The 26,726-nt window shown below is 42.7% G+C and overlaps 1 long non-coding RNA gene across 2 annotated transcripts; it reads left to right on the top strand.

The window, feature by feature from the left end:
• Positions 18 to 26,726, top strand: LOC106504593. Of its 2 annotated transcripts, XR_002346576.1 has the most exons (3): positions 18 to 12,441; positions 13,197 to 13,254; positions 15,219 to 26,726. It is a non-coding gene; the product is annotated as an uncharacterized LOC106504593 (long non-coding RNA). The 2 variants fall into 2 exon arrangements; XR_002346574.1 differs by having other exon boundaries at positions 13,197 to 26,726.

Genomic DNA, 26,726 nt, shown 5'->3' with positions numbered 1-26,726 from the left:
CTGTGACCTAAGCCACAGCTTGCAGCAACGCCAGATCCTTAGCCCACTCACCGAGCAAGGCCAGGGATGGAACCCATGTCCTTACTGAGACAATGCCGGGTCCTTAACATGCTGAGCCGTAACTGGAATTCTTCTCAATAATTTAAATGTGTGTGTCCTATTTTTGCCACTCCCATTTTACAGATAAAGAAATGGAGGCTCAGAAACTTGCTGAAGGTCACCCTACCAGTAAGTGGTAGACAAGAAATCATGAGTCCTGGGGAGTTCCCGTCATGGCGCAGTGGTTAACGAATCCGACTAGGAACCATGAGGTTGCGGGTTTAATCCCTGCCCTTGCTCAGTGGGTTAATGATCCGGCATTGCCGTGAGCTGTGGTGTAGGTTGCAGATGCGGCTCGGATCCCGCGTTGCTATGGCTCTGGTGTAGGCCGGTGGCTACAGCTCCAATTCAACCCCTAGCCTGGGAACCTCCATATGCCGCAGGAGCAGCCCAAGAAATGGCAAAAAGACAAAAAAAAAAAAAAAAAAAAAGAAATCATGAGTCCAGGTAGGCAGTTCCAGGGCTTGGTCTTCTAACCACCATAGTCTCTGGTGACCCTCAAATGTTGATCTCCAAGAAGAGCTTGTTTCCGCCGACTGCAGCCTCTCTGGGAAGACTACATGCTAGAACACTGAGGTCCTATCTTTGTGCTCCTCCAAGGCCATCTAGAACTGCTCAGGGATAAAATTGAGTGAGGGCCTGGGAATGGGCGAAGGAAGGAAGGAATGGGTAGCCCCTTATGCAGACCTGCTGGTCCTCCTTCCCCATCTCTAGCAAATGGCACCTCCTTGCAACCACTCTAGGGACAAAGGAGCCCATGAATTTCCTTGTGCTTCCTCTGCCCTCACTCCCTGTGTCACCCAGACTCGCTCTTCTGGCCTCCTAATGCTATCACGTTCTCCCCTGGCAGGGACCACAGCACCCACTTTCAGGTCCCTTCAGTCTTCTCTAGGGCCCCTGCAGCAGCTTCTAATGGATTAGGAATTAGACCAGTGTCTAACCCAGTGCTTCCCACACTTGTTAAAGCAGAGACTGCTCGGCCTCTGCCCCAATTCGGATTCACTTGTCCTGTGAATTTGCCTTCCCAACAGGTTCTCAGGTGCTGATGATACTGCTATTTGGGGGTTGGTTGCACTTGGGGGACCACTGTGCTAACCTGCTCTCTACACAGCCTCCAGAGAAATCATCTCAAACTGGGGAACTCCCATGCTTTGAACCCACCATGGATCCCCATTGCCCTCAGAAGAAAGTCCAAACTGTTTAGCATGGGCAGTAGCCTACTCACTTCTGCAGCCTCATCCTGCCTTTCGGGTTATTAGACTGCTTCAGTGCAGCACTGTTCCTGGCACTGCCCTCCCTCCACCCCCAACTGCTGTTTTCCCCTATTTTTCACAGCACAAGGAACACATCCATGACATCTATTGTTCTTGTTGGGTTGGAACTGATATCCGCAGTTGGAACTGGTGGTGTCAGGGTCCGAATCGTCCTTTAGGTTACAGCCCTGACATTCGCCTCGCATGGTCTGGCTGTAGCTATTACTCCCAGAGGCAGCATTTGCCCCTTGGTTCTCCACTCCCCCTTGCCCAGGCCCTTTTCTCTTTGAATCTGACCTCTTCATACGTGCACGTGGTGGTGGTGGGGCATCTGAGACAGATGAAATGCCAGCTTTGTGGTGGGCAGCTTCCTTCAGGGGATGCCTGCTAATGATGCTATTGATCCAACAAGCCAGCTTGGCTGGCCAGGATCCTTGTCCCTGCAGCCTGCATCCCAGCCCCTTCCAGGGGGAAACTCCCTGCTAATTGCCCAAGTGATTATTACTGTCACTGTCTCATGTGCTCTTTTGGTGCCAAACCAATGGGAGAAGGAGTCGCAGAGCCGAGAGAGGAGACTCACGGTGCTTTTGAAGACACTGCAGTTGCAGTGTTGTTCTTCTCTTGAAATCCAGGTAAATTTTGTACACTTTGGAACAGATCTGAAGCTCCCAAAGAAACCTGGATGACTTCACTAATTAAATTCCTCCCTCCTCCTCCACGCCAGTGGGCGAGTCCTTGCATTTCCCCAGAGGCTCCTGTTCCTCTTCCACAGAATAAGAACTTTGGAGTAATGAACACTAAGGACTTGTCCTTAAAAGTCCTGAATCCTGTCACTATGGGAGTTTTGCCTGTTCCTAATTAACCCTGACCTTGTTCTCTCTGTAGCCTCAGGCTGAGCCTGCGCCTTGAGCAGGATGCACTAGAGCTGGGTAAGAGGGAGAGGCATTCGCTTTTAGGAAAATCAATTTGGATTCAGCAAATATTTGTTGAGCTCCTACTATATGTCCATTTCCTGGGCTAGAGTCACCCTCAGATACCCAGATTCTTCCTTAAAGTCTATCTTGCACCAAGATGGCCACATAAATTAGAAAATAAATAAAACAATGAGATAGCGGAGTTTCTGTCATGGCTCAGTGGTTAACGAATCTGACTAGGAACTGTGAGGTTGCCAGTTCGATCCCTGGCCTTGCTCAGTGGGTTAAGGATCTGGCATTGCTGTGAGTTGTGGTGTAGGTCGCAGATGCAGCTTGGATCCCTAGATGCTGTGGGTCTGGCATAGGCCAGCAGCTACAGCTCTGATTAGACCCCTAACCTGGGAAACTCCATATGCCGTGGGTGAGGCCCTAGAGGAGACAAACAAACAAACAAACAAAAACAATGAGATAACGACATTCTATTTATCTTCAAGACCCCCCCCTTAACTAGTTGCTTTTCCTGTCATATGTTAATGGAATTTGCATTTTTGATTTGTTTTTGAGGGGCCTTTGGTTTTCTTTGACCCCACAATTTAAACACTTGCTTTTAGATTAAAGACATGTCACAAGGTAGTCTCTTACTTAAATATCTTAATAGGATTCAGGGAAGTGGCCCAAATAACAGAAAATTCTAGAATCCACCTACGGAGGCTCCCCTCAGTCTTGTTGTAAAGCCAGCTGCATGTACGATTTTCTGATGCAAGAGCAGAAGCTCCCTGGGGACAGGGACAAGATCCTACACTTTTCAGTGGCTCATTGCTGGGCAGAGGGTCAAAGCTCACTAAAGTCCTCTTCAATGTGTGTGTGTGGGGGGGTCCCTCTTCTCCACCCAAAGCATCTTATGGAGCATATAACAGCAAAGCAATCAGGTGCCACTGTAAATGAAGCAAAAACCAAACAAAAACAGGCCAGACAGAAAACTCTCCCTAAACCTTCCATCACCTGCCCTGTTCCCCACCCACTTCTCAGAATCTAAGGGCCCTGATTTCCTTCTTCCCCCCATTCTGTATGGCAGCCTTGCTGGGCCCTCCCCGCCATGGGTTTGATGGGGGCAGCTGCTCCGTGCTGTCTGCCCCAACGCTGAGTGTCAGACATATGTTTGTTGTGTCTACTCTTAAATGGTAAACACTTAGGGTTTGAAGAAAGTCCATAGCTTGGAATTCTTGTTTTCAACTTTGGATTCCAATGAAAGTCAACTACGAGCATTCAGGAGTGAGTTGTTCAGTAGAATTTAACCTGAACGAGAGCTTTTGGGACTGTTTATTCTCTGCCTATTCAACATTCCTCTGCTTCATCAGAGGAGCCTCTTCATACCTTCCCTATTATCACGCACAGTGTGGTCCAGCTGGGGTAAAGGAAAAAGCGGGCTCATAAGGAAGATGGTGTTGAGCATGTACCAGTGTGTGGTACACAGTAGGTGCTTAGCACATGTTCGTTCTCCTGGGTATTGTCCTAATGTATGATCTTTCTATAGAGTTTCTGAAGCAGAGGTTCTAACCCTAGTTCATGAGCATGAATGGAAGAGAACTGAGCCGTCATTTCCACTGTTTTTATCAGAAACTTAGGATGTCTTACCATACCTGATGTGAGTAACAAACCACAGTACTATCAGGAGCACCTGTAACTTTCTCATTAGAAATACTTTCCTATTCTGTTACAATTGTGGCAGATATCCTGAACTATCATTTATGTTTCCTTACTACTTCAATTAGGCCCACCATTTATTATTTAAGGCTTCAAAAAAAAAAAAAAAAGCACATACATCACTTAATCTCAAATTTGTGGTTTGTAATGTTTTGGTAACTGCATTTTCTATAATTGGTTTCTTTTGTGAGCTTATGCACTTTAGTTTATGCACCTAAGAACCTTGTTCTGAGAAGGGCTCCATAGGCTTCGCCAGACGGCCTTAATCTCAGCACAAAGATTAAGGCTTTCTTTTCTGAAGAACTTCTTCTCTTTATATGGCTTATATTTCTCGTTCTAGCCCTTCTTTTTAAATGTTGCTCAGGATACTTAAATACGTCTTTCTCTCTCTCTGTCTCCCCCCCCCCTCTCTCTTGGGTAAAAATAAAAAGTTTTAGGGAAGAGAGAAAACTGTCCATTATGTAAGACGTCAACATCTTGGTGAAATCTGAGAAATATTTATTGCATGCATTTTTTTTTTGTTTCGAACGTATTTGTAATCAAATGGTAAATTCCAATTCTGCAACATGCTTCACTTTTTTAAAACCACTGAAATATCATGTATCATCTTAGCTTGAGGCACCCTCACCCCTTAACATGGTTAATGATTATGTTGCTGTTTATTTGTCCTGAATTATAGCTGACTCGTCTCTGCCTTGGAAATTAGGTAAGGACACCATCTTTGGTATACATTTGGCTGCCTTTAGGCTCTTCTATTCTTGGTTTATATGTAGTTTTGTTTCTTGCATATTTACCACTTTCAATAATGCTTTCATCAGACTTGGGGGAGAACTGTTGTGGGAAGTTTGAATCCATAACAGCTTAATTGGAAGGATCATTAATTTTTTGGATACACTGTCTAATCTCCTCTCTCAGATAGCCAGGCTCCAGGGCTCTGATATTATGGGAATTTAGGTCAGTCATTGGCGTGGGGGAAGGAAAAAGAGCATCTTTTTTACTGACTATACTGCATGGAACTTAGGGGTAGGGTGGAAGGCAGCATTTCAGGGAGATGTCAAATCAGATCAAAACCAGACAAACCACTGGTTTGAACAATCAATCCCCAAGAAGCTGGACTTAGAGGGAGCAGGGGTGGAAAAATCATATACTTTTGAATCCAAAGATTTTCACTTAAATCCATTCACTCATTTAGGGATCCCAAGAAGGTCAAACTTAATGAAGCTCAATTTTCCCATCTATAAAAACAGAGTCATGCGAAAACCCATCTTTTGGTGTTGGTTTTGTGGATCAAATGGGATCATATACGTACAAGTATAGTGTGATGTTCTTTTATTAATAACTATTAACCGATTTGTTGATATATCGGTAAATGTGATGGGTGTTTGGATGAGATGTTACAAACTAATTAAATAATCCTCTCGTCCATGAAGACTTCTAAATCCCTTTGAGTTATTAGTTGCTCTTTGTCTTCTATGTCCTCAGAATATTTCGTTCATGTCACCGTAGTAGCCGTGTCACACTGTGTTGTCACTTCTGGCCCGTATATCTCTCTCTCGATACCAGACTCTGAGCTTAGTGTATTCCATTCACCTCTCTACCCCTGCACCCAGCACCATACCTGGCACATAAAAGGTCCTCACTGAGAGAAGGAATAATGAGGCAAAGTAAAGATGCAGCAGTTTACAACCTGGCAGAGGAAAGATGCTGTGCCCAAATACCACTTTAGGTAGGTTGAAGATACTTAGACTGATGGCATTGGGTAGCTGAGCAAGGAGAGGCAGATTAGGGTGTAGGGAGAGTTCAGGGAAGACTTCCTGGGGGAGGCAGAATTTGAGCCGCACCTCATGCGTTATTTGCATATCAGCTGTGCTATAATAAATGGATATAAGTTTTGCATATATTTTCATAAGGGCCTCAAAATTCATCTCAAGCCAGTGTGCGTGATGTTCAATGTGCATGACTTTGCCTGATTAAATGAGTCCCAAAAGAGAACTGTTGAAATTGCTACATGGTATTAAGAGACAACACATATTCTGGAAGAGCTCTTTGTTTCACAAATCCAATCACTGAAAAGCCAGCTCTGTCAATTTGACATGAGAACACCCCACCCCCTAGCAAACTCTATTAGTTAGGGTAAAGGCTAACGTGCTGTCACAAAGATAGCCAGAAATACAATGCCATAAGGAAGATAAGTCTACTGTACTTGCATGGAATGTTTCCAAGGTGAGCAGTTGAGGCTGGGGTGCTTCTTGGCATCACATGGCCATTCGTGGACCCAGGTTCCTTTCTCTCATGTTATTGCTCTGCATTGCCTAGGGCTTTGTCCTCATCTGCATGGTCCCTCTGTGATGGGATAGGAAACAGAGGATCAGCAGGGCAAGTGGCTTGGAGATGGTACAGAAGTTCCACATGCCATTGCCATTGACATCCTATTACTCGAAACTTTGTCATATGCTCACTAGACAGAGCTACCTGTACGAGAACCTAGGAAATGTAGTCCTAGCCTTGCAAGACTAAGTCTTAATATCCCAGCTTAAGTCCTATTCCTAAAGACGAAGGAAGAAATGGATTCTGGTGGGTAGTCATCAGTGTTTGCCCAAAGAGGACTGTGTACAAAACCATCAACCATTTACAAGCATATCCAGTGAATTTTGGCAAACACTGAATCATTCTATTACTACAGGCTAAAGAAATACATATACTCCCAATTGTCCAGAATCCACAGGGTGGTAGAGCTTTCTATGACTTCACTAATCCAATTATAAGTGGAATGGTTTAGTTTTGGTCTCTCTGGACCCATCCAGAACTTATTCCTTTTTCTTCCCTCTTTTCCCACACACCCTCCTGCCATTTTCATATACTGCTGCTTTCTTTAAGCTCCTGACTTCTCCCAGTGTCTTGCCTTAAATGTATGTTGTTAGTCAGCCCCTCCTCCATCTGTTCCCGTTGCTGGGAAGGGGCTTCACATCTCACCATGAGAAGAAGGAAGAGGAAAGAGATCCCCACCAAGGCCTGGCTTCAGGGCAGAGGGTCTCTAAGACATTTCACCCTTTGCACCAAGAGATTCAACTCCTGCTGTGCAGTTTACTTAAAGAGTTTGTGAATCTTTCTCCTCTCTAAGCTACAAGGTACTGTCCGCACTTACAAACATAGTCACTAGGGGCACAGAGAGAAGGTGATGGAAAGAGGGGAGAAAAGCCCACTTCACGACCGCAATGGAAAGAATTGATCAAGGGATGAATGAGGGAGTTGAGTCAATGGAATTTTTGCCCTGCCTCCAGTTCTCCATTGTGCAGGGCTATAGCAGGTTGCAAGTCAGATGTGGTCCTTTCAGTCTAGTGCTGAAGACAGCCCCTGAATCAACCATTCTGAGGGGGCAGAATTTTACCAGGGTAGATATACAAGGGGCTTTGACACTTGGAAGGGGTGACCTAAGTTAGCATGTGAGGTGAGGACAGGCTTATCTTTTAAAGTAAGGTTTAGGCTGTGATTTAAATAACATGGAAGAATTAACTAGACGAGGAGTGAGTGGGTGAGTGCAGTGGAGGATGGGCAGGGAAGAAGACAATTCTAGGACCAGAGAAAAGCATCATGAGAATCCTAATGCAAGAGAGACATTGTGGCCCCCCCAATGGAACCAAGAGATGTTCACTGTGGCTGGAGAGCAGAAAATGATGTGGTGAGGGCAGAATGATGCCCTGGCCAAATAATTCTTTCCAGGGAGTTTGAACTGATTCTGAGGGCGGGAGGATACGATGGAAGAATTTTAAGTAGTTAAGTGATATGAATAGATTTGCACTTTAAAAGAAATCCATCTGGAATCAGAGTGGGGAATAAATTGGTAGAAGGAAGGGAAAAGGGCAAAGCAGAGGCCAAGGCTGTAAACTCAGAGTGAGAGGATGGCAGTGAGTGAGGGGGTATGGAGAGAATGGGGGGAGGTTCAAGGGTCCTCAGGTTCCATCCAGAGGCTACATCAGAAGATAGGGAGATGAAAGAGGGATTTCCCAGGGGTTTGAATTGTGGATACGTGGGGTCTTAAGACCTCCAGCTCTAGGCTGCACTGTCCCTCTCAACCAGCAGCTGGGAGAACATATTCTTCTTGTGACAACTGGTAGCAATGGTTGTTACAGATGGATAAATTGACCCTCTGAAGGGTTAAATAATTAGCTCAACATTGAATAGTTGGAGCTGGCTGATCAGGACTCAAGCTGAGGCGGAAGAACTCATAAAGCCTGCATCCTTCTCCTTCACAGCAGTGTCTAAGGAGAAGCCCTGGGACCGTGCTGCTTTTGAGTTTGCTACACAGGTATCCTCCTCTCACCGTGAGGACCAAAGAGTTATGCTCAAGGGCTTTGTGGTTCGTTCTTTCTGAGTTACAAGCACAGTTATCTCTTACAGACTTAGTTTCTGGAGGTCGCAGAGGAGGAGTGATGGAAAGGGGAGAGATGTGCCCACCCCACCAAAATGGAAACTCGTCTCCTGGGGTTTAGAGAGTGGACGGGACCCAGCAAAGAAAAATCATGAGTTAAAGAAATTTAGCAAGAGAGATGAGAGGGGGAGAAATCTACCCCTGAGGCTAGAGAACCATCAGCCCTCCCATTCCCACTGCCCACCGTGATCCGACCACAGAATAGAAAGAACAAGACTATGAAACTACACAGTTCAGGATGTGAATCTGGCTTCTACTTATTATGGCTCTGAAGTTTTCAGACATTTATATAAATTTTCTGAGCCTCAATGTCATCTGTAAAATAGGGATAACAATACCCATATTCAGAATTTTGAGGTAACTTGACAAAGAACATGTATGGAAAGAACTGGTTGAGGCAACGGGGGCACTGGGTTTCCACATTTCCAAGGTGATCATTTAATTTATCATCCAATGGGGACACTTGTGAGAGTGAAAGGAGATGCTATTATAATAATACTGGGACAACAGGTGAAAACTGTAACTGTCCCAGCAAACTGGGACCTATAGGTAGCCTGGGACAGATAGGCACCTACTCTTACCAGAAGCCACTCAAATCACTGCTACACCTGTTTTGCCTGGGCCCAGATTTCTGCTCTGGGGCTGTCAGAACTCTTCATTCCTTCAGGTCATTCACTTATCCACTCATTCAGCAAAATAAATTCAGGTCCAGTGGTAAGTGCAAAGGAGGCAGCACCTATCAAGACCCAGTGCATGCTACTTCTTCTGGAGGAACTCAAAGTTCAATGGGGGAAGACAGGCAGTGACATCACACTGGGATTATTGTGATTTAGGGACGATGGCAGTGTGTCTGGGGTGGACTGTAGATGCATGGAATTCAGAGTTGGAAGAAACTCTTGAGGTTGAGTGTATTTCCTTCATTTTATAAGCAAGGATACTGAGAGCCAGAGAGGCAAGCCAACTCTATTAAAGTCATCCAGATAATTAGGGCTCGCAAGGGAGACTAGAGCCCCCAATTTTATCCTGATGCAGGATAGCCAGGATACCAGTGACACAACAGGACACAGGTGGCACAACAGCTTTGACCAACCACACTTCCGCCCTGGGCCCTGCCCACTACGTCCCCCGTCGTGTTGTCTACCTGTCGCTCTGGACCATCCCTTCTCCTCTATTTCCCACCTCTCTTCACATTCCTCTCTTCCGTGAATTTGATTGGATGCTATGGGGGAGGCAGACAGGAGCAAAGAGCTTCTAGCCTTTAGGGGAGATGGATAAATAAATACATGAAAAAAAGCAGAAAGAAGAAATTGTTCTTCTTTGGCAATACGAACAATGTGTACTGGTAGTTTAAGGTTATTAATTCTGGTGGAGGGACTGGAGATGACTTCTACTGGAAAGTGACATTGAAACTGAGCCAAGACACTTACTAGAAACTTTTTCCATAGATGGGAAAATGGAAAGACAGGTCAAGACCAGCATGAATGAAAGCACGGAGAATGAAAACACATTTCATATTTATGTGATTATTGGTGTGTGGTGGGGGCAGGCAGGCAGACCCATTAGGTTTGAGGAACAATGAAGTAACTAGATGGCAGAGGGTCTGAAATGTCTTTTGGAGGGGGCATTTCTTAAATAACGTATCTGAGTTTCAGATAACGACAACAATATAGTAATGCTACTACTACTACTAATTCAGTGCTTGCTACAAGCCAGGCCTGCAGGTGATCATAGTTGTTTACGTTTAGAGCTCATGACAAATATTTAAGTTGGAAGTTATCATTTTGCAGATGAGGCAATCTAGGCGCACAGAGATTACCTGTTCATCTAAGTTTGCATTGATGGCAAATGACAGGCCCAAGGGCTATTAGGTTTTGGACCTCTTTGCAGTAAGCAGACACTTCAGAGAAATGTGGAGTGAGATGTGGAAGTGGCCTTTGTCACCAAAATGACCTGTGTCTGAATCTTGCTGATACTACCTTCTAACCGTGTAATCATGAATTTGTCATCTAGCCTTTCTAAGCTTCAGTTTCCCCCCCTCTCTTAGAGAGCATAGTCACCATGTGTATTCCAGGAATGGTATGAAAAGGATTTAACAGCTGGCTGGCATGGCACAGCCTAGTCAGGATAGATGCCACCTCTAAACAATCAGGGTGGCCATTCTGAGGACCAGCTCTGCCCACTTCATTAGGCTGTTGTGAAAATGGAGTGAGATTGTGCTTGTAAATCATTTAGAACAGCGCTTAGCACATTGTAATCACTCAATAAATCTTGGCTAATCAGAGAGTTTAGGGTAGAACCAGAATAGAATTTAAAAAGGAGAGGTCAGGTGGAAGAGCCGACATGGGGTAGATTCTAAAGGGACCGACATTTGGGAAACAGCCCCACATAATGACAAGAAGTCAGGATTATGGTGCAACAGATCTAAGTGTAAATTTCTTCTTCCTGCTTGATGACTAATTTGTGATGTGACCTTAGGCGTATTATTTATCCTCTTTGAGCTGGTCCTCATATGTAAACAAGATTAAAAAAAAGAGAGAGAGAGAGAGAACAGCTTCCTATAGAGTGAATCTAAAGACCATGTGCTATGGACTGAATGTTTGTGTACCCTCAAAATGCGTATGTTAAGATCTTAACCCCTAATTTGATAGTATTAGGAGGTGGGGTTTGGGGGAGGCAATTAGATCATAAATATGGCATCCTCAAGAGTGGGATTGTAAGAGACAGAAGATGGATCTCTCTCAAGCTTTCTCTCTCTTTCCTTTTCACTTTCTCTGTTCTCTACCACATGAGGATATGTTGAGAAGATAACATCTGCAAACCAGGAGGAGGGCACCCATCATATACCATGTCAGTCAGCATCCTGATCTTGAACTTCCCAAGCTCCAGAACTGTGAGAGATAAATGTCTGTTGTTTAAGCTACCCAGTCTGTGGTAATTTATTACAGTAGCTTGAGCTAAGATACCATGTTGATGATACTGACGAAAGACCAGCCTTCATGGGCTCATACATATTCATAAAAAATGACTTCTTTCACTGTGGAGTAACTTACTACTTATTTACAAGGGGTTTGATTTGATTGGGATCTTCATTTTCTCTTCCCCACCATGTCTGGTGGGAAGATATTTCTTCACAGATGGAAACTTGAAGTGGACCTTGAAAATATCTTGGTGTATCGTAGTAAAGTAGACCATTGTGACAGGAGATATATTTTTCCTTAGTTTATTGTGCCCAAGATGGTGGTTGTTCAGTTGGTATTTTCTGTGTGTTGTTGTAAATCAACACACGTGACAAGCTTAGGCCCGGGGAATGCATATGGTGGCTACTGATTTGTTTGTTGCCTGAAATGGTGCAGAGAAGAACGAAGGTCACTTGGTGGCATTAGCTTGTGCTGCTTCTTTTTTCCAACGCTCCTGGTTGCCTAGCAATGTGTGTATGCTTGACTCCCAGGATGGTTAAAACTAGAGGAGACAGATGATTCTAGTGCAGGAGGAAAGGGGATGTAGGCAGCTGATCTTGGCTGAGTGGGAGCCTTGACGTGAGAGAGATTTCAGGCTGAATCCAGGCTCTAAAAAGTATGTGTCCGTGGGCAAGTAGCTGTATGTATCTGAGTAACCGAGAGTAAATGTGGCGTGCAATGGGCAGTGGAGGGGTGAAAAGACTCGAGCAGTATTGGAAGAAATATGGTCCCTCAAGGGACCAAGAGTACTGCCCACATCTCAACATCATGTTTCAGCATCCCAGAGAAAATGTCTGAACAGGCTTAATCAGCTAGAATTTGAAACTGAGTTTTTCAGGCTCCAAAGCTGAAGGTCTAGGTTTCCTTTTCTGAACTTTTGTATGCTTTATCCTTTTGGCATGTTTATTCATGAATTCCCTTACTGGGAATGCCTTCAACTTTGCATGTCCAAACCTTACCACTCTTTCAAAACTACCTCAAATACTACTTCATCAAAAAAAATTTTTTTCTCTCTTTAAACACTTTATTTATTTTTTTTGCTAGATTATACATATTGGCTCCCCTGCTAAACTGCAAACTTCCAGGTAAGCTCACCTCTGTATCTTCCATAGTACTTAGGATGGGATAATGCTCATGATAGATGTTTTATTCCTGTTTGTTGGATTGCTGAATGTTTGCAGAAAGAATGGCTATTTGTTGAAAGGATTCAGGAAGCAAAGCCACAGCATAAGACAGTAACTTGGAAGACATTGAAGATCTGAAAGTAGGTTTAAGATACTGCCTGTTGAAGTATTGGTCATTAAGACTTCTTAGACTTCTCATTCTTGTAATGTTTTAAGGGGGAGATCATGCTCCTGCATATTGATTCTGTTGGCTTTAATACTGTTTTTGTCACTGCCAAGGCCAAGTGGATTTCCATTATATTTATTTCCTAATAACAAGGCCTTGTTTTGTTATTGGCTTTTTACTGTGGTGATCAGAAACTCTCTCTACTTTGAATAAATTGAAATGAAGCAGGCAGGAAAGAAGAGCAGTGCCAGTTTAAGAAATATTTGCTGTGATTCTCTTAAGCTTTTTTTGGGGTTTTGTTTTGTTTTGTTATAATACAAGCAAAATGATTAGAATTCTTAGTTAAAGCAAAGGCCAGAATTAAGAGTAAAAGAAAGCAAATTTGAATTGAAAAACCAAGGTGAGAGGAATATTGAAAGTGAAAGGAAAACCCAAAGAGACGCTGTGTTGTGTGGTGTGTATATTGACAATAATAGATTCAAGCTGCATCACTTGGGGGCAGTCATTAAATCATGACTTTATTGAATAAAAGCAGTTTTGTTTTTTGCAGATATTCTCCTGCTTTTTTTGTATATACAGATTCCTAAAAACATGTAACCTAACCTCAGGTATGTGAAAGATACAGACATTCATGTTAGGGTGGGAGCTCCATTGGAGAGAGCCTAGAACTCTATAAAATCCCACATACATCTTCACTTTAGTCACAATCTTCAACAACATATTATTCATGATATTTTTATGTTAAAATTTCATTTCTTTCTCTTTATAATTAATTGCATGTCTGGTTGACCCAAACCAAGTTCATTAAACATTGAATTGAAGTGAAGCTTTGCTGTTTTAGGGCGCTGGAAGATTTCCATCTTAATTTTGATTGCAACATGTTTATGAGGCTTATGCTTGCTATCGCTTGTGTCAAGACTTTTATTTTTCCAATTTATCCTCATTCTTATAAAATAACGAGGACAAAATATAATGAAGCAGTAGTTTTGTTTGAAACAAACAATGGAACTCTCTTCCATTGTTTGCAGGATCTCTAGGATCCTAGAATCTTCCCAGGATCCTAGTCTGTAAAACATATAGAAACGGTACAATCTTGATTAGAATTGGGAAAAGGACACAGGGATCTCAGAGGCACCTCTATGAGCTCCCTAGAGCCCTGCTTAGTGATCTTTGCAATACCGTATTCATATTTATGCATTAAACCCTATTGCATGCCCCAGATGGTGACATTATTAGAAAGAACTTAGGAAGTACTACTATTAGAAAGAACGTAGGAAGTACTACTATTAAATAGTTCAAAGTGCTCATTTGTCAGCTCATAGAGGAAAGTTTTTCTCGGGTATAGCAAAGGCAGTTTATGATGTCAGTATGTGGTCTGTAAAAATGCAGGTTGTCTGAAAGTAGAAGTCTGGGGAATGGATGACTACATTTCCCTGGTCAGAACCATCTGTCTATGTACACTCCTGGGACAGCTCTGTCCTCTTCCTTTCTTTGACAGGTGTCCTTATCCTTCTACTCACTGATTCTTGGCTCTGCAGTAACTTTTCTCTGCCCTGTTCTCTCTGGCACTAAGCTACTTCATAGATATGGAATTAAAAAATTGAGACAGATCTTTGAAGGATTTCAAGTTCTTAAGGCCTGTATAGTATGTGGCCAGTTAGGCTTTCTTCACCAACCCCACACCAGTTGTTCCATTGGAATTGCTGTGATGTCAGGTGTTTCCCTAAGTCTTTGCTCATTTGGAAAATCAGTCCTGTGTTTGCATCCATTCATTCTTGTACTCAACACACATTTGCTGAATTCCTGACACAGGTGAACACTGTGCTAAATGTCGTGGGCCCTCTTCCTCTTTCAAATGTCTATGCAAATAGGACTCCCTCTGTGAGCTTTTCCAGCCTTCATCACATAAAATTAGGGCTCCTGGCCCTGGGCTGGTGCTTTGTACATAACTATATGTGGACATTTATTATAAGCTACAATGAAGCTGTTTACAGGGTTGTCTCTTCTGCTTGTTCCTGACCTCCTTAAGAACAGGCACTTACCTTAATCATTTTTGTCTCACTTAACACAGTGTGATTTGCACATATCAGGTCATGTACATATGGAAGGAAGGAAGGGGGCCTGTGTGGGGTAGACACACCCTAAGGTGGCCTCCAATGTATATCCCTCCCCAAAGTGTAGGGGAAATCTGTGATTTGCTTCTAGACAACAGAAGATGGTCAAAGGGATGTGATCATCACTTTCATAATTGCCCTGTGTTACATGAGACTCTACATGGACGGGAGTGAGAGACACTTCTGTTGGCTTTGAAAAAGTAATTGGCAATTTGCAGGAGGGACTATGGCCGGGTTCACGTGGCAAGGAACCGAGGGTGGACTTTTGGAGCTAAGATTGATTCCTGGCTAAAAGCAAGCAAGAAACCATGGGCCCAAGTCACAAACCTGCAAGGAAATGAAATGTGACAATAACCTAAACAGGCTTGGAAGTGGAGTCTTCCCTAGTCAAGCCTCCAGATAAGAATGCAGCTCAGCAGATGTCCTTTTTGTTTGTTTATTTGCTTGTCACTTGCAAGGTTTATTCACTTTGAGAGGAAGAAGACCATTTGGGTTTTTCACACGGCTGCAGATGACTCTCTCTGATAGCCCCCAGCCCATGTCTTGACTGGAGCTCGATGAGACCCTAAGTGGAGGACCGTGATTATCCATGCCTGGCGGACTCCTAACGGAAACGGTGAGATAATGAATGGACATTGTTTGAAGTGGCGAAGTTTGAGGCCATCCATTATACACCCTCAGAGAGGATGTTCAGCAGGACTTTCTCCTGCGGCTGCAGAAGAGGCAACCAGTGTCCAGAGTAGGGAGCAAAGCGGCAGTATTTTCCTCTGTCTAAAGACTGGGTCACTTTGCTGTACAGCAGAACTTGACAGAACATTGTAAATCAGCTACCATAGAAAAATTAAAAATCTTAAAAATAAATAAATAAAGAGAGCTGCCAACATTCCCCAAAGGTGAGCAAGAGAGACTGTCACCTATACCCCTCTTTTGTTCGTCACCCAATCTCTAAAGGAGACGACTGGGGAGGAAAAAAGGAAGAGACTCTTTGGGGGTTCTTGTGTTGATGAAAGTGTTCAGGCAAGAGTTGACTGGCTCATCCCTCTCCCCTTGGAGTCAAGTGATAAGAGCTACTAGAGAAGCCCTTGGAAGAGAGGGACCAGCCACGAGAAGCAGTGATCATCTTAGCCCTTAGTTACACCTACACTTAGGTAATGGATCTGCCTCTTGAGTAGAGGAAGAAGGAATGGAAGTGAATTGGCAAAGCTTAGGAAAGGCTGGCACCTGGGCTCATCACTTGGTTTGCCCAGAATTGGGAGTGTCCTGGAGGTTAAGAGGGTGCAGCAGGACATACTGGAACTGATCAACTCAGGCTATTTACTCGGTAGGGAGACTGAAACACCAGCAGGAGTTGAGTGGGAGACTGAAGAGGCCAATCCATATTTCCCACGGAAGGGATCTATACTTTGGGGAGCCTTCACAGGGCCCTGGAGGAAGCCAGGTAGGAGAGTCAGCCTGTAGATGCCCACCATCAAGGGCATCAGTGGTCCAGAGCGGTGAAGGTAGAGAGGATTCAAACACATCTAATTAAGGAAGGAGACCTCTGCCCCTTTCCCATTCCTATCATTTCTTCTCTATCCCCAACCATTGAGGAGCTAAGAGCCTATCTTGAGGGAGAAGGGAGGGAGGAAGTGAATAATTAGACTAAACACCTTCCCACTCAAATCCTCTCAAACCCCGTGGTGAGTCCATGAGATAGAAGAGGTTAACTTGGTGTCAGAGATGAAACTGATGTTTTTAAAATAGAAAGGACTTTTTTTTTAAAGGGCCACAGGTGCTGCATATGAAGGTTCCCAGGCTAAGGATTGAATCAGAAGTTGCAGCTACAGCAATGTGGGGTCCAAGCTGCATATGCCACCTACACCATAGCTCATGGCAACACGGGATCCTTAACCCACCGAGCGAGGCCAGGAAAGGAACCTATGTCCTTATGGATACTAGTCAGATTTGATTCCATTGAGCCACAACAGGGACTCCCAGAAAGGACTTTTAATTACTGGAAGTATCCATGATGTTATGTATTCTGTCCAAGTTTCATCAAAGGATAGGAGAGAGGGATTTAAAACAATATGCCTGAAAGCAGAGCTCGAGAAAGAGAATGATTGTTCCACGTGTGTTCTTTCCAAGGAGTCAAGATTCCCTAATACACTTAGGTTTGCTTTCAACGCGTTCACAGGTGACTTGGGGAGCTATAATAAAGTCAGAAATAACTTAACATATACCAGAGAGGATGAGATGAATGTGCCATATCAAGCATTCTGGGAATTTAGAGGATAGATGGACTTTCTTCATTGGCAGACAAAAGAAGGCATCACATGTGGTTCATAAATTCTCTTTGATGTCATTGCAACAATGATGATATGTGTTTGAAAGCAGAAAGTTCTCCATGGCTAACATCCCAGAATTATAAAAGATGTTGGACTATCTTTGTTTCATTTATTTTCTATATTGATGGATTTTTGCAGGATTGGACTATGCACAATTGGCTGAGTATCAAGCTGAAAATCCCGAGTTATGCTCTAGCTATTCTTCCACTGTTGAGAAATGGCCATTTAAAGCAATAGCTTAAACTGTCTTTTCTCTTTCCTTGTCCTCTCGAATGTAACCTTATCGAAGTTGGAAAAGGCAGAAATGTTGTATGTTCTGGCTATGATAGTAATTCAAAATAGTAATGAACTTGATCCTTTTCTTATAGCTGTGTTTTAATGCTAGGTCCTAGAAAATAAGAAAATATGAGTCCAAGTATGATAGAAAGTTGTGTTGTCAAAGCTATTCGAATTTATTTAACACAACCTAACTGAAGAAGTGATAGTGAAAATTGAGGGGGGGTGGATTTTCAAGTTCTTCAGGACTTGACTGTTGGATGTGGGGGTCGGTAAGCGAGAAGAAGGGATGGGGAAGATACTAAAATTCTGCCTTGGGCATCTGGGTATAATTACAGAATCAGAAAATACTGGAGAAAGAACGAAACTTAGGAGGAAAGTGTTGCATTCATTTTAAAATTCCCTGTAACGGTTTATTGAAATCATGAGAGACATGTTCTATGAGCTTAGTGGCTGTCTCCCAAGGTTATGGTCATTGAAATGGGGATGGTTTAGTCTTGGTGGATTTTTCTGCTTGTCAAGTTGAATATAAAACTACCACAGAATGTGCAAAGGCAAAATAGGCATTGGTGTGGGCACATTCATGCAGCATGCATTTATTAAAAATATTCATTGTGTGCTGACTGTGTGTCAAGCACTGTTCTGGTGCTGAGAACCGTCTGGTGAAGCAATGGGCAAAGTTCTTTTCCTAATGGAGCTCACGTTGGCCTGTCAGTGACCATAAACAAATGAACAAGCAGAAATATGAGGCTGAGCTCTGTTCTATGCAGAGTTTAGAAGGTTCATTGTGCTAGAGAGTGATAGGGGCTATTTGGGATTGGATGTTGTGGTCATTGCTTCTGCTTGTCTTTTAACACCCACTCCTTCCCCATTCCTGGGCTGCCTCCTTGTCTTGCTGGCACAACTTCAGTTTTCCTTGGGTGCTTACCCTCTGGTCATCTTAGGAAATGTGACCCTTCTCCAGACCCCCTCCTAAATATCAGTCATGGTTGTTGCTTCTTTCCTACCAGTGATTAGTTTTGGTAAAGCAGAGCCTGGTCAATGGGATCTGACCTGCTAAAGACGGCAGAGTAAACATTTGGGAAGGATCCGGGTCTTTGATGAAGTCTTAATTCTCAGGTCAGGGATTGAACCTGAGCCACAGCAGTGACCAGAGCCACAGCAGTGACCAGATCCGGCAACACTGGCTCCTTAACCCGCTAAGCCACCAGACAACTCTTGTTGGGTCTTCTTTGTTACTGTGCTAAAGGCATCCTAACTGGCATGCTGAGAAGGTGACATTCAAGCTGACATATGAATGGCATGAAGGAGCTGAGTTATGTAAAGAGCTGGGGGAAGAGCTTTTCAGACAATGGGAGCAGTAAATACAGATGCCCAAATATGGAAGCAAAAAGCATGAGGAAATGAGAGCAGGCCACAGGTGATGTGATGAGTTATGGGAACATCAGTGCTGAGGAGGTCAGAGGGGTAGACCCTGCCAACCTACATAAGGAGCTGGGGTTTTTTGTTTTTGTTTTTGTAGTAAAATAGAGTAGCTTGGGTTTTCATCTAAACACAGTGGAAGTCATTGGAGAAGTTGGTCCATTTCTTTCATTTTTTTCATCCCCTAAACCCGGCACAGAATTGAACTAAATTCTAGTTTACAGGTTTTCAGTTTGATCAAAATAATTCCAACAATAGAAAGATCATTTGAAAGTGAATACTTTTCTCTAACGCTCTAGCGTAAAGAGATAACCTTCTCCTTGACAACAGGCAAAGGGGTTTCTCACAATTCTTTTATCAGAAACAACTTCAGAAACTAAGTTTACAGGTAAAGAAAGTCAGCAGCACACGCAAAACTGCAAAGATGACGACTCTTAATTAGCTGCATCAAATGACTCTTGGCATTCCTAATTTTCACCTTTTTGTAACAATTCAATTCATTCCAAGGTTTTACCAGAGTAGACAGGCATGAAATGAATTCTCCACGGTAGGTTACCAATGGCAAAGAAATTGCAAGCTTTGAAATGGCTGGAAGAAATCACGTGAGCACTGGCTCTTGCTTTTCCCTAAACTCTGTGAATTCTGTCAACATTAATTCTGAAAAATATGTAGGCTGCCTTATTTGGGAGAAACGAACAGTTTTATTTTCTCTAAGCCTTATCTGGATTCTGTCTTTTCCCTCAGTCCTACTCTCATGACAAGGGCAGTCTCTAGCGGGCATGCAGTGGAGTGGATGAGAACCAGGAATGGGGACACCTAGTTGGGTCCAGATGATGATGTTGGGGGCTTCCCTTGACTGTTTGTTCTCTGGGAATTAGTAGTGTGGTGGGGCAGCCGTAATCAACGTAATGAGCTTTCTCCTCTCTCATACTGTAGTATGCGCCATGCGCCAGCCACGTGTTACTATTTAGACTCTCCTGAAGAGTCCATACAATTTCCTCCGATTGGTCTTTAAAAACGCACCATGCCCTCCTCTTGGAATGTCCTTACTCCACTTCTCTTTTAAAACCCAGAGCTTCTCTGTGAAGCTTTCTGTGTTGAGTATAAAGCTTGTGTGCCTTCTCAAATTCCCTTGACTAACCCCCTCCTTTTTTTGGCCCTGCCCTACGGCATGTTGGGCCAGGGATTCAACCTGCGTCACAGCTGCAAACCAAGCCACAGACGTGAAAACACCAGATCCTTAACCTGCTGGGCCACCAGAGAATTCCCATCCCCCCTTTTAAAAATGCTGCTGAACACCGTCTGGATAATGCCTTCCCCTCCTTTGCCAGTATCCTCATGAACTCCCTGAGCTGATTGGAATTTGAAAGGAAGCCCTGAATCTACCTTTCCTTCATGCCTCACATGCCAAGCCCCTAAGGACTTTTGAGTGAGACTTCAGAGTCCCACTTTGGGATGTGGGTTTTGGGTCCATGATTGGGCACTGAGGGCATGGAGGATGTAATGTAAATTGTGGAGGAATCAACTCACTGTGGGATGACCTCTCACCAGTGGAAGTCAGGGGATAAGGGAGAGGAGCCAGGTTGATACATTCCAGCTCCTTTTGGCCTTTCTTGGGTTGTTCAGAAATGTAGTTTCCTCTTTGCTAATTTTTCTGAGAAATCTTTCTGGAGGCTGAGTAAATATGCCTTGAGGTATCATCTGTGTCTCTTTGCTGCACATTGTAAAGTGGTAGCTGCTGCATTGCATTGTGTTGTTTGTTATCTTTCCTAACTGCATTTCCCCCTTTTCCCCAACCCATACTCCCCTTGGCTTTCATATCTTATATAAAGTGGCAACACTTCAATTCTTGTCTTGGGAACTTCTTGAATGATTCTCACTGGGCTTTGTCCATACCTCTACTGGGGACATAAAGCTCTCTCAACCCATCTCCTCTTACCAACTCTTAGATTGTCCAGTGCTTCCCATTTCTTCTGTAAACCACTCTGAATGCTCATGACCAGTAGACTCCTTGCTGTAGTCTCATGTGCACTTCCACTTCCACCTGAATTGTGTGCTTATCCAGAGTCACTTATATTTTCTCCCGTTTTGTGTACACAGTGTTCCCTTGTTACTATAATCATATAATGTAATTAAATGCTACATAAGCCAATACATTATGTATGTGCAAATAATAAAGAGAGTTGTTTCTATGAAAATCTAGTTGAATAATTTAGATTTAAGGGAAAACTGCTTTAAAAGGAACCACAGTCAAATTAGACATGGTAAAGTAATTATAAAATTTTGGGGGGAAAATTGTGACATCTAAAATTTTGGGGAAAAATTGTAATCATACAGCTTTCTAAGTGCATTTAAATTCCAGCTCTACTTTAAGTAAACCATTTAATGATCAGAGTCGATATATTATTAGAATAGTTTATGCAAGAAAGAATACACATAATGCCAATTCATCAACTAATAGTTACAGAAAAGGTCTTGGTTCTACATCAGAAGATTGGTAACACTGAAAGCTTCACGGCAACTGATGGATGATATAAATGTAGGACTGAGTCATGGTACCCAGGCAGTGGGCCCTGGAGGGCACAAATTACCTACCGATCAATCTGCTGCTCAAAAACGTGTAGAGGAGTTAAAGTCACTTATCAGTAGGAAAACTTTAATTAGGGGATAATGGATAACTCTCCATTAAAGTTGAAACAGTTCTAACTTACATTTTCCAGAAAACCATGGGGCAAAGGGTAAAGCAGGAGCTATGATTATACACAAAATCCAAGCACAGATTCTCAGGAGCTGCTGGGAGCAGTGCAGGTGGAATTCCAAATTTTGACTTTTCATTATTGGCAAAAGAAAGGGCCTCTGAAATTGAAGAGATATAAATTGTTTGTTTTTACAAGATAAGTACTCTTCACAAAAATCAGCGTAGACAGATTCTGAATTATTCTAAAATTGATTTTTTTCCTGTGAATATACACATTCTGTGAAGAAACACTTGAAGAAAATAGACATCTAAAAATCCTATGCTTTATCAATGTTTTTAAAATTATGGGTTTTGACTCTTGGTGGGTCATGAAATAAAGTTACTGAGTTCTGGAAAAGGATTTGAAACATAAAGTGAAGTAGAATAAAACAACAGAAAATATCAGTGTGCATTGTATGTTGTTTAAGGTATTTCATGAAAATTTGTCTCATTATATGTGTGTATATGTGTGGCATGTGTGTATATGTGAGATAAAATTTCTAACTGTGATGTACAATTTCTCTTACCTTATATTTCTGGTCAAAACTTTGAAGGCCTTTGGTCTAATGTAATGCTTCTTCATGTTTTAGTTATGAACAATATAAAGAAGTAATATAAAGCCAGGTTTTCACAACATACTGCATCTTCTTTGTTTCAAGCTACAGATCCTGGGATTATAAAAAGTCTGAAAGATAATTTTGGAGTTTCATTTCAGAAAAAAAGGAAGACACATATATATGTATATGTAGGTTACACATAATCATTAAAAATCATTGACATTAAAGGAAATTTTCCTTTCAATTTAGCGGGTGTGAAATTCTCAGTTGGCTATTTACTAAATCTCAGAGAAGAGAAAAATGTTGCCTGAGCTTGACAACACTGGAAAAATTCTGAACTACAAGAGAATAATTAAGAATACCGTGTAGTAAAAGCCCCCAGACAAAGTGAAGGTTCCAATGATTTACAGAAAGAGGATTATTTAACAATGATATTTAACGATTCCTACTTATTGCAATATATACTTAGTGTCAGGGATGAAATCTTTCTGGTCATGACAGAAATAGACAAATTAAACAATGGAGGAGACAGGGAAAAGGAAGTATGATATCAACTCAAATCTTCTCATCATGCAGAAGCCACAGTTGTACTTCGTTCTATTGAATTGGTGGTCAACTATGTTATAATGTATAAAACATGCACATGCTTCAAAAACATGTTTCTAGAGCTGTGTTCCTTCTTCAGCTGTGTTCCTTCTTTGAAACACCTTCCGAATATTGGTTATATTAAGTGAAGGAATAGTTACATATTTTAAATTAAAGAAATATATATAGTTTTAGATGTATCATTTTATGATACTCTGCTTTAACTGACGTTCCACTTGTGGGAACAATACTGGTCTTGATGGTTTGCATAAGAAGGCTTCTACTGTTGCTATCACCATCTATTGCCAGTGTTTGTTTTTCTGTCTTTCATGCCAGGACCTAGTTTGGATTCAGACCTCCTGGGTGAGACCCTAGCTTGTCTACCACCACTAGAGAGGCTCTGGATATGCAATTCAGTCTCTCTGAACTTGAGTTCTCCCATTGGAAGAATGAGGCTGGGATATTACTTGATTTTATTAGATTGAAGCTCAGATAATGTATGTGAAGCCCTAAGTGTAGGGTCAGGTGGACAGTAAATATTCAACAATGATAGTTTTCTCTACTCTGATGTCTTCAATTTACTATAATATGATTGCTATTGTCTTTTATAATTTCAAAACAGTTTTCCAGGATAAATTTTAGATTGCCTGCCATGGCAATCATTTCCATTGCTCCCCAAATCTTTAGGAGTTTTCTCAGAATAGCAACAGTTAAAATGCTAATGACAGCTTATATTTTGATGGCATTTGATAACTTAACTTTGATGTACGTGGTATAATGGGCTTCATTTTCTGGGTTTCATAGTTCAGGATCACAAGGCTCCGAGAGGTTAATTTATCCACTCCAGGTCACCCAGATCATGGATGGGAGAAGAGGAGGGACCGAAGCTCTCCTGGCACCGTGCCCAGTTCTTTCCAGCCCTTTCTGTCACGTATGCAGTGCTCTGCATGAGCCAACGTGGATCGCACAGCATGTGAAGCAGCCTTCCCGGAGAACTCGGAAACCGGTCCAGCTTGGAGGAATCTCATTAGCACTTTTCAAAGCTTTACCCCGACTGCATTTTAAGTTGTATAATTTTTCTGGATCTGGATCTCGAATGAATGCTGGTTATTGGCAAGCACTGCATCTCATTCGGGGAAAGCGTTCCTCATCACATGATTCAAACTGTATCCAAAGACTAGAGAAGAGGAAACACAAAAACGCTTCAAATGAAAGGCATTTAGAGAGTCTCCTGCTACTTGACTTATAAAAATAATGGCAATGATTCATAAAGGTCGCTGTCTAATTCCTTCAAGACCCAAGAATTCATGCATCTGGACCTCCTGGTTGTTCTCTGTTCAGTTTCTCCACGAAGCCCCTTGCCTCTGTTTTGCCACAGCTAAAATAAATTACCAGGCTTCTCTTGTCCATATACATGACAATTTGAGGCTTTAAAACAATGTACATTAAAAAAAAAAAAAAGGATTTCGGCAGCTTGGAAATTTGCAATGTTAGTAATGCTTGGTACTTTTTATCTTGATATATATATTTTAATCACATCTACACTGTTGGCTGGGGTCAAGTCATTCTGCATTTTTTGCTGGGTTATTTGCTTTTCTCAGCCTTCCTAGATTTAGAAAGCTTAATTTTATTCCTTTCTCCATTTTGTTAGGCTCATAGTCACTCTTAAAAGAATCAAAATCTCACCCAGAAACAACTTGCTGGCCATTTCCTAGAATTTATGGTTGTAGGGAGTACACTGATTTAATAAAATAGAAGTTTTTTTTTTTGCTTTTTTATAAGGGCCACACCCGCAGCATATGGAAGTTTCCAGGCTAGGGGTTGAATCAGAGCTGCGGCTGCCAGCTTAGGCCATAGTCACAGCAATGTGGGATCCAAGCCGTGTCTTCGACCTGCACCACAGCTCACGGCAACGCTGGATCCTTAACCCACTGAGCTAGGCCAGGGATGGAACCTGAGTCCTCAGGGATACTAACTGGATTCGTTTCCACTGCGCCAAGATAGGAACTCCCAGAAGTTTCTTTTTGAAAGTGTTTTTCCCATTGGCCATTTCTGTTCTGATCTTCCATGTATGTGTATTTATATATTTCATTACTTTTTTGTTCTTATTTTTTTCTTAAACCATAGCATGAGCCCGGGTAGACCTGGGTTTGAATCCCCAGCTCCTTTTACATTTTGTGCATTTTCAAGGTTCTAGAAGGACAGATGCCTCTAGGAAGAAGTTTCTCACGCCCTTCCCATGGTTTAGGGTGGCAGGCATTCCTTCCACATGTTCTGGAATAATCCCTCACATATGGCTATGTTGGGGAGTGGCGAGGGAAAGTCAGGGTCAAGATAAACATGAGGAAGGAGTGGGAGGATTTGGAAAAGATTATTTCTCTCAAGAGCACGTAATCATGCTATACAAAGAAACTAATGAGCAGGATTTGGAGATGCCTGAAGTCCAAGACATAGTTAGAGCTTAAAGTTAAAAGCCTTGATTTTCTAGACTAAAATTCCCCAAGTCTTAAAGACTTAAGCAGTTGAAAGACCCTAAACCATTCATAGTTCACTTATCTTCAGCTGTAACTTAGGAATTAACACCTGTCCCGGAAACACACAAAGCAGTCTTTTCTGGAAGATGAGCTGCTGAGAAATTTTCCTGCCACGGTAGACACGAACTACTGTTTTCGTTCATACAGTGCCTTTGAACACCCTTTATCTATCGGGAAAATTCCACTCTGTAAAACCCATTCCTCTTAAGATAGAAACCAGAAATCTGGAAGTTCCCGGGGTGGCTCAGGGAAGGGGGCACGAGTTTGATCCCTCAGTGGGTTAAAGATCTGGCATTGCCATGAGCTGTGGTGTAGGTTGCAGATGTGGCTTGGGTCCGCTCTTGATTCGACCCCCTAGCCTGGGAACTTCCATATGCCATGGGTACCATCCTAAAAAGACCCCTGCCCCTCCAAAAAAAAAAAAAAGAAAAAAGGAAAGAAACCAGAAATCTCTTGTCCAGTCTCCCTATGACCTGGGTACATTTGTGTGAGCAAGGGTCTATCCATAAACTGCCTGTAGTTAGAAGCTAGCGATGTCAAAAAGGTGGGCTCTCCAAAAATCCACGCTGTGCGGATGGCACAGACATCCCCAGGATCCAGGGGCCGAAGGGGCAGTGGTCCTGGTGGTGTCAGGGGCTGGAGTCAGCGTTGCAAACTGCAGTGCTCTCTTTGCAACTCAGAGCTGCAGCGGGCTTGCAAAGCAGTTGGGGATTTTTTCCTGGAGGTGTCACCTTTGCACTTGGTTTCCACACCCATGTAACCGGGGTGCTACCACCACCCTCATGGGATCACAGGAGGAGGAAGCGTTAATGGGCATGCAAACACCTAGTTCTTGGTCTCCTGGATGACCTCGAATGTCCGTTTCCTTCCTTCCTTTCCTTCCAGTCTCTGTTGCATTTCTCCAGGGTCATGACGTAGCTCTCTCACAAATCCAAGGCGCTGAGCTGACTGGACAAGATTCTACCAGATGTTAAGTCCCCAGTTCTATGGTGACACCAAGGAGGGGCATTACAGCCTACCTAAGGGATGAGTGTGTCAGGCCGGGGAGGGGGTTTGGAGGGAGAGGTGGGAGTGGTGGGGGAAGGGACTTCTAGGCAGTGCAATCCAGAAGAGCAAGAGTGGAAGACAGGGCTACAACCATTTGGCTGCACGAGAGAAACTGGAATATGGCAGGTCGGTTTGCCTGGAGGGCGCAGGGCTGGCTTGCGTTTATGCTGTCTGTTTGGATGTCACATAAACATAATTTTTGAAGCAGGAAGTTGTTCACAATATGCTATTAAGTGATAAAAGCAGATTACAGAGCAGTAAATGCAAAATGAAACCATTTTTGAATCGTATTGATGTGTATATGCACGTCCATATACACGTGTGTATTCTGTGTACATATATAATATATAGACACATATAAATAATTCTAGGTTGTGAGATCGGGGAGATATATTTAAAAAATCTTTTAAGTTATCTGTATTTGATTCTTTATACGAACATGTATTATTTTGTAATAACAATAAAAATTAAAAAGAGAAAAAAA

Source organism: Sus scrofa, chromosome 8, assembly GCF_000003025.6.
Source record: "Sus scrofa isolate TJ Tabasco breed Duroc chromosome 8, Sscrofa11.1, whole genome shotgun sequence".
NCBI lineage: Eukaryota > Metazoa > Chordata > Mammalia > Artiodactyla > Suidae > Sus > Sus scrofa.
Note: the sequence above shows the minus strand (reverse complement) of the source record. Positions and strands in the feature narration are given on the sequence as shown.